Genomic DNA, 12,573 nt, shown 5'->3' with positions numbered 1-12,573 from the left:
CACCCTAACTCCCCCCCATCCTGGTTAGAGTCACGGTCAGCTCTTACTGAATTTCTGCCACAGTCTCCCAAGTGTTCCCTGCCCCATCTTCCTTCTCAGACCACAGCTCCGTGACTCCCTCTACCCCTTGCTTATGCCGACGGTTTCTCTGCTTCTCTTGGACAGTCCAGCACAATCCCGACTTTCCCCGGGGAAGTAGGCATGACTAGCTCCATCACCACAGTCAGGTGTCCCCTAAAGGAAGCCTTCCCCGAGCTTGAGCCCTCCCTCATGTCGTTCCCCCCCCCCTTTTCTCACACCCCACCCAGGTCACACCTGACTTATGTGCTTCCTACTGTGTTTGCTCTTTCTCCTCCTTATCAGAACGCTTGCTTTACGAGGGTAGAAATGCACTCTTGTGAGCTATCGACTCCCTCCTGCTTAGAAGAGAGCCTGGTACTTCACAAGCACTTGAATGAATAATTATGCATTGCAGTGAGCCGTGTGCTCCGTGTAGGGTAATAGACAAATAATGGACAGTCCTAAACTCAGAGGGTTTGCAGTTCTTACAGGGAAGATAATCATTTAGTTGTTAAGCTATTAATTACACAATCTTTAGTTGTGATCATAAAAGTGGTGATGTCATTAATGGGCTGAGATAGCCAAAGGTCTTGGTGGGTTGGGAGACAGATTATCAAATACTTAATAACACAAAGTCAAGAGCCAGAATTTCCCAAATCACCTTTTTTTTTTTTAAACAATGGAAATACGTAAACAATCAATTTCATGCAAATGAGCATCGATGGTTACAGGCACTTTAGATAGGATTATAAAGACTTAGAGGAAGCTGACAAAGCAGGACAGAGAGCCCCGTTGAAAGTAGCCTACTAAGTAGATAATCCATGTGGCTATGTTCTTTCTGTCAGTCAAGGTTACTGCTGGTCCCAGGGAAAGAAACTCAGCGATAGGGAGACTGGGTCAAGCTACACACACCGCGGAGGGGAAAAGAAAACATCACATGGTATTCTTACCCCTTTAAACTTAAGTCGATTGGGAAAACTTCCTATTATATGTTCCATATATACAGATAAAATTTCTACTCACCTTCAATTTCATCAAAAAATACACCCCTCCCCCCAAAGGCTTCTGGTTAATTTCCCTTCCTTCTCAAATATTTGTGCTCCTTGCATGTGGTCCCTCAGGTCTGTATCACACGGTGTCTTAATGGTCTTCCTCCTCAGCACGGTCTCTGTGCACTCTTGGACCCCAGAACAGCTCCCCTGTACATCATAGGTGCTCAGGAAGTGACTGCTCCTACCAGTTCCTTTAGCTCATCACAGTCACTTTTAAAAGTGTCATAGGACAGAAAACCGTGGGAATGTGAACATCAGGCTGCATGAGTGCATCTGTTTGTTTTAGTTACGTCTTCCAGATATGAAGTAGGACTACAAAAGACTGCTTCAAACTATCCTAGAAATGCATATTTTAAGCTGGAAAGATGTATCTTTAGCTTCTAAAAGGAATCAGGCAAGTTTGTAAGAATTACTGTAACGTAAAGTTTTTCCTGGCTGCATGTCTGTTAAATGTTATAGTAACATCCTGCCCAGCCTTTGAGGATTTCCACAATACCCATATTACTGTGCCTTGTTTTTAATCTTCAAGATAAATTTGTGGTATTATAATGCTGGGGAAAATTGGCAAGGAAATTTAATAAAATCCATTAGACAGTATTTCTTTTGGTTTGCCTTCAAACATTTTAAGAGACATCGCTTTGAGAAAGGCCTTTTTATTTATCAGCCGCATACATATTAATGAGCTCAGGTTCAAGCTAAGGATAATGATGACTTGGGTGCTGTTATTTTCATCTGCACACAAATCCGCAAATCCAGGACTGAGCCACGAACATCCTCCCCTGCCAATGCCGTGGAACTTACTTTTCTGAGGAATAATTAATAAAACGAGCCACTCGTGCTGCTTAAGGAGAGAGAAAACAACATCCTATTTATTACTTAAGAAAAGTTGCATCTGGATTTCGACAATGCCAAGATTAACCAGATATCTGAGTCTGTTTTGGATACACCACTGATCGGCACTGCTGGGAGACAGACATCTCACTTAAATAAGCACAGGTAAGAACCCAGGGGTAATTTCAATTATATTTTTTTATTTATACTGACGTGTTTTTATTTACAAAAATCCCAGCTGTTGTGTTGGTTCCCATGATACAGGGTTTTTAGAAAGAGCTAATAATTGAATCCTTATTGTCTCTGCATTTTTTATTCAGATTTGTGAATTAACACATGAGTTTAGCTAAAAATAGCAATAAATAAAGGTCTTACCCCATGACTTTCTGAATCTGGATATTACAGACTAGTAAACACCACTGGGTTTCTGTAAATTTAAAATTTGTTCTTAGAAGTCAAATGCAATGATCATGACAGGTGTGTGTTTTCCCTAAAGAAAGTATTAAATATTAGTTTCTCTTTACAATATTTGAAGACTGGGCATGAAACTCACACGAATGGTAACGAAGGATAAACTGTAAAAATATAAATTCCAATTTGTTGGGAACTCCCAAGTGTTAGACAGTTTTATAAGAGCTTTTATGACAACCTGGTCCTCCATTCAGAGATGTGGTCTGTGGGGAGCAGGGGACTCCCCAGGGTACCACTTCCTCTTTGAGGAGGGCCAGAATTTCACCAGGCCATCTTCTTGTTTTCTACTCTTTTTTTCCAGTGTGGTGTGGTGTGTGTGTGTGTGTGTGTGTGTGTGTGTGTGTGTGTGTGTGTGTGTGGTGTGCCTGTACTTGTGTGTGTGTATTGTGCATGTGTGTCAGTGTGCATATGAAGGACTGAGGTTGAAGTCAGGAATCATCCTCTTCTGCTGTTCCATCTTATTCTATGAGGCAGAGTCTCTTGGTCAAACTCAGAGGTCACCAAGATGGCTAGTCTTGCTACAGCTTACTTTACAGCTCCCCTGTGTCTGCCTTTTTGTGGAATTACAGGCAGACCACGGTGCCCTCAGGGCATTTACATGGGTTTCCAGTTTCCTGAACTCAGGTCCTTACGTTTGCCCAGCAATCTCTTCAACTGCTGATTCCTCTCCCAGCCGTACCATGTCTTTAGCTCTCCACAACAAGCATGTGCATTTTAATTAGGCCTTAAATAAATAACTCTTACCAACTACTATCACATTTTGTTTTTACATATTTAAAAACTGCTATATATCATTTTAACATCTTTTTTGTTATGATTTCATGTTTTTAAATGTTAGTAATTTTAGTCAATATTAGAAAGTCAGATGCTATTAATTAAAGCTTTATGAAATGCCCCTCTCAATACATGCCGAATTACTGGCTTTTTACATTTTGGAGTTTCTCTTTATATGTCCACTATGCTAGCTGTTCTACTGTTGCTAACATGTGAGGTCACTTCTCACTCAGCAGTGTCATCATCAGCCATGGAATAGAGGAAGATGAGTGTGGAGCATCAGAACTTAAATGTGCTGAAAACACCCAATCTTTGTCTACTGAACCTATATCCATCAGAGGATGCTCCCTTTCCTCACTAGGAACAGTTACAGATATTGATCACAAAATAATTCCAGTAAATAAATAATAATAATTCCAGTAAAGCCAAAACAAAACAACGAATCACACGAGACTAGAGAGATGGCTCTTCAGAGGACCCAGGGTGGATTCCCAGCACCCATAAGGTGGCTCACAGCCACCCTCGACTCCAGTGCCAGGGCATCTGATGCTCTCTTCTAACCTCTGAGGACCCTAAGCACACATGTGATACACAGACATACATGTAGGCAGAGCATCACACACAAAATAAAATGAATAAATCCAACTAAAAAAAAGACTATACAGTCTCTGTGTTATGGCCATACTCAAAGTTAAAAATTAAAAAGAAATATATAAATTAATGAGCCTATCCCTTGGAAATGACCTTTTTTATTAAAAAGAAGAAGAAGAAGAAGAAGAAGAAGAAGAAGAAGAAGAAGAAGAAGAAGAAAGGAAAAGAAACAAAAAACTCAAACAGCTTTTCATTAATTGACAACAGCAAAATTTTTTTTGGTCTTTGTTTCCCTTGGAAGTATTTTTTTAAGTTGTGAAGTTGTTATGCTAAGATAAAAAAATCTTAGTGAAATAATGATTTTTTAGAAGAAAAAATCCATGAATTTAAAGTAAGAATCAAAATTAAACTGGCTAATAATTAAAATGGAAAAACTGAAGATAAACGTCCAAGAACTACCTCCAAAAAGTTACTGCATCCCCACATACATAGTTTTTCCTTGTTAGCCTGTTCTACAAATGTCTATTTCATACTTTCACAATTCAAAGCATTTTCCTAAAGAAACTTTCCTTTGCTCCGTACTGTACCCTCTAGTCAACAGGTCAAAGGAATGGTCTATGTAGTACCAGAGCTCTTTATTTCCTGTGAGTGATAGTGTGTGACAAACTGCCCATGGTAGCTTAAGTCTGGCTGTGGTCCTCACCCGGCTTTCTCAACAAGTCCTTCTTCACAGCCACTCAGAGGAGAAAGACATGGTATCTGCTCATTAGCAGATAACCTCCACCACGATTCTGAATGATAATTGGTGAATTCTATACTTTGGGGGTAAAACGATCATTGCTACTCCTGACAGCTTCCAAATGTTTGAGTGTGAATCAACTTGAGCTTTGGCAGTATCTGTGCAGTTGATAAGAAAGTGGTTGATAAAACACGACATTTATTCTTTATAAAATCTGAAACTTGTAAGGAAAGAAACTTAACGCAATAGGAAAATGTATCTGAAATTAATGGACAACAATAGGAAAAATTCTAGATCTGAAAGAGTTCCAAATATAATAGCCAATATAACAAAGCAAGAAAAAGATTAAGATTCTTAGATTCTTTCTTTCTTTTCAATTTTTGAGACAGGGTCTCACTATGCAGTCCTGGCTAGCCTGGAACTCATTATCTCACTATGTAGACCAGGCTAGACTGTCACTCACAGAGATCTGCCTGCCTCTGTTCCCTGAACACTGGGATCAGAAGTATGTGCCACCATGACTTGATGTGAGATTAATTTTTGAAGATATTTACCTATAAACAATACAATCATGGACCCTAAATTCTCTGATGGATTAATTTAAAAACCGTAAAAAGTGATCAGGTTAATAAGATGATAGATCATAAAATAAAATATAAAGTATTAACTTTTCTTTAGGCCCATTAGATAATGTAATGGCAGATCTCATAAAAATGTAAATTTTATTAGATAAAGTATATTAATGAAAATTACCAAAAGTACAAAACAGGTTTTTACGAAGAAGATATCTCTTGTCTGGCGACCAAAACTGATGTCTTAACATGTTGATTCTTCTAAAATCAACTGATAAATTTAGTAAAATCTCTTTTTAAAGCACACCGGGTTTTCTCAGGACCATCTTCCTCTAAGGACGTCAGTGAGCAATGAGCACACGTGTTTTACACTCACAGAGCGGTCACAATCATCCGAGCACAGCCTTTAAAGAGGCACTGAGCACCGATGCTTATTGTACTAGACTCACGTGTAGAGTTTGTGCAATAAAAGAAACGACACAAGTTCAGAAGAAAAAGTTGGTTGCTTATCGTGGGCTTGACGTAAGTTATAGAGAAGTGGTTCTCAACCTGTGGGTCGCGACTCCTTGGGGTTGAATTAACTTTTCCCAGGGGTCACCGAAGACCATCCTGCATATCAGATATTTACATTACAATGCATAATAGTAGCAAAATTACAGTTGTGAAGTAGCAACAAAAATAATTTTATGGTTAGGGTCTCCACATCGTGAGGAACTGTATTAAAGGGTCGAAGCTTTAGGAATGTTGAGAACCACTGTTATAAAGACATAAAAATGGGAGCTCACTGACGCTTGTCCTCAAGTCTGATGGGAGAGGGGCTCACATAGAAGGGCCACTGGAACACAATGACTGTGCGTTGATGGTAAGTTCTCCAGCTCGTAACGCATAGGAGGAAACAGCAATGCCTAAACCCAGCTGTATGGGTCTTTTTGAGCAAGCACAGCAAAATGCAGCTGCAGGGCAAGAGTATTCGAAATTTGTATCTGTGTTGAACACATAGATATTTTGGTCATTATGTCCTAGACAATGCAGTGTAACCACTGTTGGCATTCTAGTGGGCATCGTAAATAATGCTCAGGTGACTTCAGGTACGAGAGAGGAAGTGAGTCAGGTCCCCAGGCTGGGCAGCTGACACAGAGAACACACCACCTCACCCTCTGGAGGCGGAGTTCAAGATCAAGGTGTGTGCAGTTCCGGCTTCTTCTGCAGCTGCTCTCTTTGACTGGCAGGAAGCCATCTTGTGGCTCTTTCCTACAAGATCACTCTCACGGGCCTCTCTCCCATTTCTGTGTGCCCTTTACTTCATCTTATAAGGACACCCATTAGATTGGATTGGGCAGATCCAACTTCTTTTAAACTAATCATATCCTCAAAGGCTCTTGTCTCCAAATTCAGGGGTGCTAGGGGCTAGTGCTTCCATATGAGAAATTTAAAAGTCTACAATTCAGTTCCGGAAACCAGCCATTGAAGGTATGGAAGCCCAGGATAGTGGTTCATGCTTATAATCCCAGTACCCAGGAGGTGGAGGCAGGAGGATTACCACAAATTCAAGGTCAGTCTGGGCTTCATAGTGAGTTCCAGTCCAGCCTGGGCTACAGAGTGAGACCCTGATTCAAAACTACACACATACACAACACAAACTGGGGGGGGGGGGAGGAAGGGAGGGAGGGAAAGAGAGAGAGAGACATTTGTCATTGGACTTTTCTTCAAGAGTTACCTTTTTTATTTTGGCTTTGCTTCATGCTGTTTTCTCTGTCACAAAAATTCATCTCCTCTAGTGTGTAGCAAACTCCTGAATTTACAGATCTCATTATTTGGAGAGATTTTTTTTTTTAAAAAATTCTCCCAACTTTAGCAGTACTGGCCTATGTACATACACGATACTCTCAGACTGGGTTATTCTTTCTTTAAAACATTTATTGTCATTAATAAATGTATAGTGTGGAGTTTATTCCACCTTCATATGGGTCCTGGAGATTGGATTTAGGTAGTCAGGCGTGGTAGCAAACACCGTTCCCTCCTGAGCCATCTCACTGGCCCTCTAGAACACACTTGTATCCAGCATCTCATCCTTTTCCTCTCCTTTCTCCTTTCCATTTCTCAGCAGCCTATATGGTATCAACAGCTTTGAGAGAGCCAACGGTCAGTTAATGTTGAGAAGCAAAAAATGTTGAGGCACAGGTTGGCTTGTATACGATTTGCAGGTTGCTTCCAGCCAAAATATAAATACGTTTAATGTGCTCGTTTGGGAACAAGGCATAGACTTACAAAAGAAGACAAACTGTTAAACTAAGTGTTGATTACTCACTCTAACTAACAAAGTGTGTGCAATTACTACCCAGGGGACTTCAGCCCTGAATCCTAAGTGTTTGACTAAAGTGTTGACTTACCTTTATTAGAACCATAAAATGTGAGAGTAATATAGTAAGGCAGAGAAAGTAAACTCCCCGCTCCTCCGGGGCTTGCAGAACATTGAGACAATGGGCCATTTGCCTGTAAACATAGATATGTGTAACAGGAAGTGGATGCTTAGGGCTTGTCTCTGTGTTTCTGTTGTTACAATAGCAGAATAACTCAACAGACTGCACTGTTTATAAGCCGTGGAAGTGTGGTCATATGACTGTGGAGGCCAAGGATCACATGTTCAAGGTTCTGTGTTCTTTCTTGTTTGTGGAGGAGAAGCGATACGGTCTCCTGGCTTTGTGTAGTTTTGTGGGTTTACTTGTGATTAGAAAAACACACGAATTTTGAAGAAAGCTTTTTGGTGATGCAAGATCTTGTGACGCTCGAGGGCGATAATTTGTTTGTTATAATTTGGATCTTAAATACTTCTAAAAGCCCCTGTGTTGAGGAACAGAACCCTTGGGTGGGACTGTTGGGAGATGGTGGAACCTTTAGGGGAAGGGACCTAGTGGGGAGGTTTTAGGTCACCAGAGTGTTCATGAAGGAGATGGTCAATTCTGACCTCTTCCTTTTCTTCTCTTGATTCTTGGCCTGGGGTAAGTAATTTTGCTCTGCCCTAAGCTCCCTGATTTTAGCATCTGCAACTCTTCCCTTGACTTAAAAGCAATGTTTCAACTTGGTTATGAACTGGAGCCTATAAGTTGACTATCTCAGGTATTATTTGTTATAGTAACAGAAGGATGGCTAACGTGTTTATATAGTAAATATACTAAACTAAATATTAAAATAACTATGATTGCTTTCTCTGATACTTAATAGTTACATAATTTATTTTTATTATATATGCTGGCTTAAATGGAGCATGGGAAAACATTATTGGATGGTTTTGTTCATTTCACTATCGATTGAGATTTTTATCTTGTGGCAAATACTTTATGCATTATCTGTGGACTGTAAAAGATTGTGACAATGTTCATTATATTAATAATTTCCTCCTTAAAACTATTTCTTTCCAAGGAAGTATTGGGGGTTTCTTCCTGCAGTGCTAGCAGTTAGCTTAGCAAGCTCGGCAGCCCGTCTGTTTTCCAGAGGCACACATACCAAGTCTTGTGTCGGCTCTCGAAATTTTTCAAGGGAATTACAGCTTGCTTCTGATCCTGTGATGATAATTATTATTTTCTTAATAGTTCCCTTGACAATTCTGACTTCTCAGAGTGATAACTCGAGGGAAAGATTAGAAGATTATTTTCATCACGCTAGCATTTCACTTTGAGACAGGGTCTCACTTTCTAGGCCAGGCTGGCTTCTAACCCATGGTGATTCTCCTGCCTCAGCCTCATGAGAGCTAGGAGTAAAGGTGTGAGCCACCACACCTGGTTTAGCTTTGTCTGTGTGTCTACCTCAGTCACTGAACCTGGATTACATAATCATATCATCCACTTGGTTTTGTGTAACTTTTCAAGCCTTCGGTGAAGCTTAATGTCCTTTAGCTTTCCACAGACAGTCATTACCATAGACATGGAGATAACACCCCTGTTTGACAGAAGAGGAAGAGCCCAGAGCTCAGAAAGATCTCAGTTGAGGCTTCGTAGCAATTTTCTCAAGTCTGTGCTTAGAAGGCTCATCCTCGCTAAGCAAGCAATTGCTGTTTCAGAAACTGGATTCCTCCTGCTGTGGAGCAGGCAAAGCCAGCTCTGGTTCCAGACAGTAACAACACCTTGAGTATTGCTGCATGCTAAGAAACAAACTAAGCCCCAGGATGAACTGAGATCAGGCAAGACTAGAAAACATGCCTGCTTGGCTGTTGGGTTATTTATCCGGCCATATATGCCAGAGCATGTTCTTGTCTCAGTGGAACTTTACTCTCTTTGGCCTACAAATACGTTTTGCTTTAGTGAAACAACAACAACAACACGTTATTTTAAAGTGAAAGTGCTGGGCTGGAGGGATGGCTCAGAGGTTAAGATCACTGACCACCCTTTCAGAAGAATCAGGTTTGATTCCCAGCACCTATGTGGTGGCTCACAACCATCTGTAACGCCAGTTCATGAGTATCTGACACCCTCTTCTGGCCTCCACCAGCACTGCATGTATGTGATGCGCTGGCATTCATGTATGCGAAGCACTCATACACTTAAAAATTAATTAAAAAATAAAAAATAGAGCCGGGTGATGGTGGCGCGTGCCTTTAATCCCAGCACTCAGGAGGCAGAGCCAGGCGGATCTCTGTGAGTTTGAGGCCAGCCTGGTCGACAGAGTGAGTTCCAGGACACCCAGGACGGTTTCAAAACAACCAATAAATAAATAAATAAAATAAAAAATAAAGCAGAGGTGCTTACACAAAGGCCTGTTGCTATTAAACAGAATCTCATTTATGAAGTATTCTTTCCTCCATCAAATAAAAATATATTAGGATAAACATAAAGAACAAAGGAAAAATACTGAGAGGATCCCATGACTTAACATTAACATGAGTTAATAATGAAGTGTTGATCCTTTCTGTGTGCATGTACATAATTTTAATAAAATGCTATTACTACAAATATTGCTTTAAATTCTGCTTTTTCTACCTAATAATGTATTTATTCATATTGGTAAAAAATGCTCCTTAAGCAAATGTATCCTTTTATTATAAAATTCAAGCAATACAAAACCATTTAATTCTAGGCTCTTCAGAGTTATCATCTTACAGCGGTCTGTATCTTTTTGCCCCCTCCGATTGAAAATATATATTTTTCTCACATAATATATCCTGATTACAGTTTCCCCTCCCTCTACTCCTTTTAGCTCTTCCTTCCCTTCCTTCCCACCTAGATCCTCCACATCAAAATGTTTCTTAAAAAAGTTACTATGGGCTGGTAATGTAGCTCAACTGATACAGTCCTTGCCTTGCACTGTTAACAGGTGGCTCAAGTCTGTATGCGTTGAATTGCTATACAAGTCATAAACTGGCCCATGAGCACTTCCTTTTATGACTTAGTATGTTAGTAACAAACAGGAAAAACATAAGCAGGTGACTTCTGAAAGGTAAAATCAAAGTTCAACTATAGTTTCAGGACTAGAGGGATAATGATGCTTTACACATAGCAGTCATTTATTAAATATGTGCTTAGTGTTTAATAAGAAAGACTCCAACCAAGATAATGGACCAAAGGTATGAATACATAATTAACATAAAGGAATGTAAATGACTCATAAGCCTAAGAGCCTGTCCAATTTTATTAATACATCCACATCAAAAGCCTCACTGCAAAAATGTTCACTTATCAGATGGAGGAAAACTTTAAATTTGACAGTCTCAAGCACTGGTCAGGAGAAAGTGCCAAGCTTCTTTTGGGCTGGCAGAATGTCAAATGGAACAGCCGTCATGGTAGCAATGTGGTGTAGACAAAATTCTAAACAGTCTTAGTAAACAAGAAACACAGAGCCAAATACAGAGGAAATAGCCAAAGAGATCAGAGCAATAGCCACGACTAGCTTTAGCTTACCACCAGCAGTGGCTTCCTCAGAGAGAGCTTCTTCCTGCCTGACTTGTCTTTTTATTGCATTTCTGTTCTACCTTCTCATTGGCTCTAAGCCTGAGCTAGAAGTGGCGATACTGTTCCTGGACTTATATGTTAGAATTATTCCCAAAACTGCGTCTATGGAGACCTACAAAGGGTATTTACTACAGCAAAAGTATTTATAGGCAGTAAAATATTTATATAGCAAAAAAAAACAAATTTTCATTAATAGAGAGTCAAAATAGAAAAGGAAACTAATTGTAGAGTCCTAATAAGCTGCAATATCAACTTAGATAGAAATAAGGCGAATTGCAGAATTATGTGGAGAGGAAGATGCTGTTGTGTAACCATGACACAAACTGTACTTGGGCTACGGTTGCTTATGTAAATGTCTAAAGGTCAGAGAGACCTGGAAGCACACAACTGGCCTACGATATTGGCTGCCTCTCGGGAGGGAGGTGAGAGAGAAGACAAGAATAAGACTTGGGTCTGCTCTTTGTTAAAAGGTTTTTAGACTTTTTTTTTTTTTTTGGTTTTTTATACACCATAAAAGCTCTGGGAACTAGTTTAATAAAAGTCGTCAGTTACTAAATCCTGGGGGTAGAAATATAAATATACACCTTTGTTTGTTTTATAAGTCATATCTGTGTAAGTGTTTGCCACAAATGTGCAGGTGCCTGAGGAGGAGAGAGGGTAGGATCTGCTAGAGCTGGAGTTATGGATGGTCATGAACTTCCCAGTATGGGTGCTGGGATCCACACTCAGGTCCCCTGGGAGAGCAGTATATGCTCTGAACTGCTGAATCGCCTCTCCAGCCCCATAAATGCTATATCTTTATATGCCTTTGCATTTTGAAATGGATATGTGTGTGCATATATATATATATATATATATACATATATATCCACTAAATAATAGATTTACAGGGAATAAAATCAATAAGTACAAAAGATACACAATGGAAAATATTCTCAACTTCTACCCTTGTTGCCCACTCCCATTGTGCCTTTTCCCTTAGATGTAGTGAACAACTATTATCATTTTCTTACTACATTGTTATAGAGAGACCTTTTCTTCCTCTCAATCTCTCTCTTTCTACCCCTTCATCATAGGAATGTAAATCCTCTGTAAAAGAGATGGGAGCATGTTGTCTTTGTGAAGAACTGTCCTTACAGAAGAGTCCTCTTAGTTTTTAAGTACTGCATCATATTTCACGGTTTGAGACATTTTTTTAAAATTATTTTTTAAGTTTTGGAAGAAGGGAAAAGGGAAGGAGGTTAGAACTTGGTTGCTGAAGAAAGGGCAATAATTCCGTAAACGATGAGGAGGAGTCTTGGGTGGGAGTGTGAGAATAGAAGCTCTTGAAAAGATTAATTAGGTCCAGTTTGTGTTGCCTGTTGGTGGTTTTTTGGGGGGTATGGGGGAGGGGAGACCTGGGAAGAATTGGAAGCGAGTGTGATAGGGATGCATTGTATGAAATTCCCAAATAATTAATAAAATATTATACTGGTGAAAAAAGATTAATTAGGTTTTGGAGAGAGTGCTCAGCAGTTCAAAGCACTTGGTGCTGTCTTGGG

The sequence above is a fragment of the Peromyscus eremicus genome, chromosome 10, assembly GCF_949786415.1.
Source record: "Peromyscus eremicus chromosome 10, PerEre_H2_v1, whole genome shotgun sequence".
Lineage (NCBI taxonomy): Eukaryota > Metazoa > Chordata > Mammalia > Rodentia > Cricetidae > Peromyscus > Peromyscus eremicus.
The sequence above is the reverse complement of the archived record's forward strand: the minus strand, read 5'-3'. Positions refer to the sequence as shown.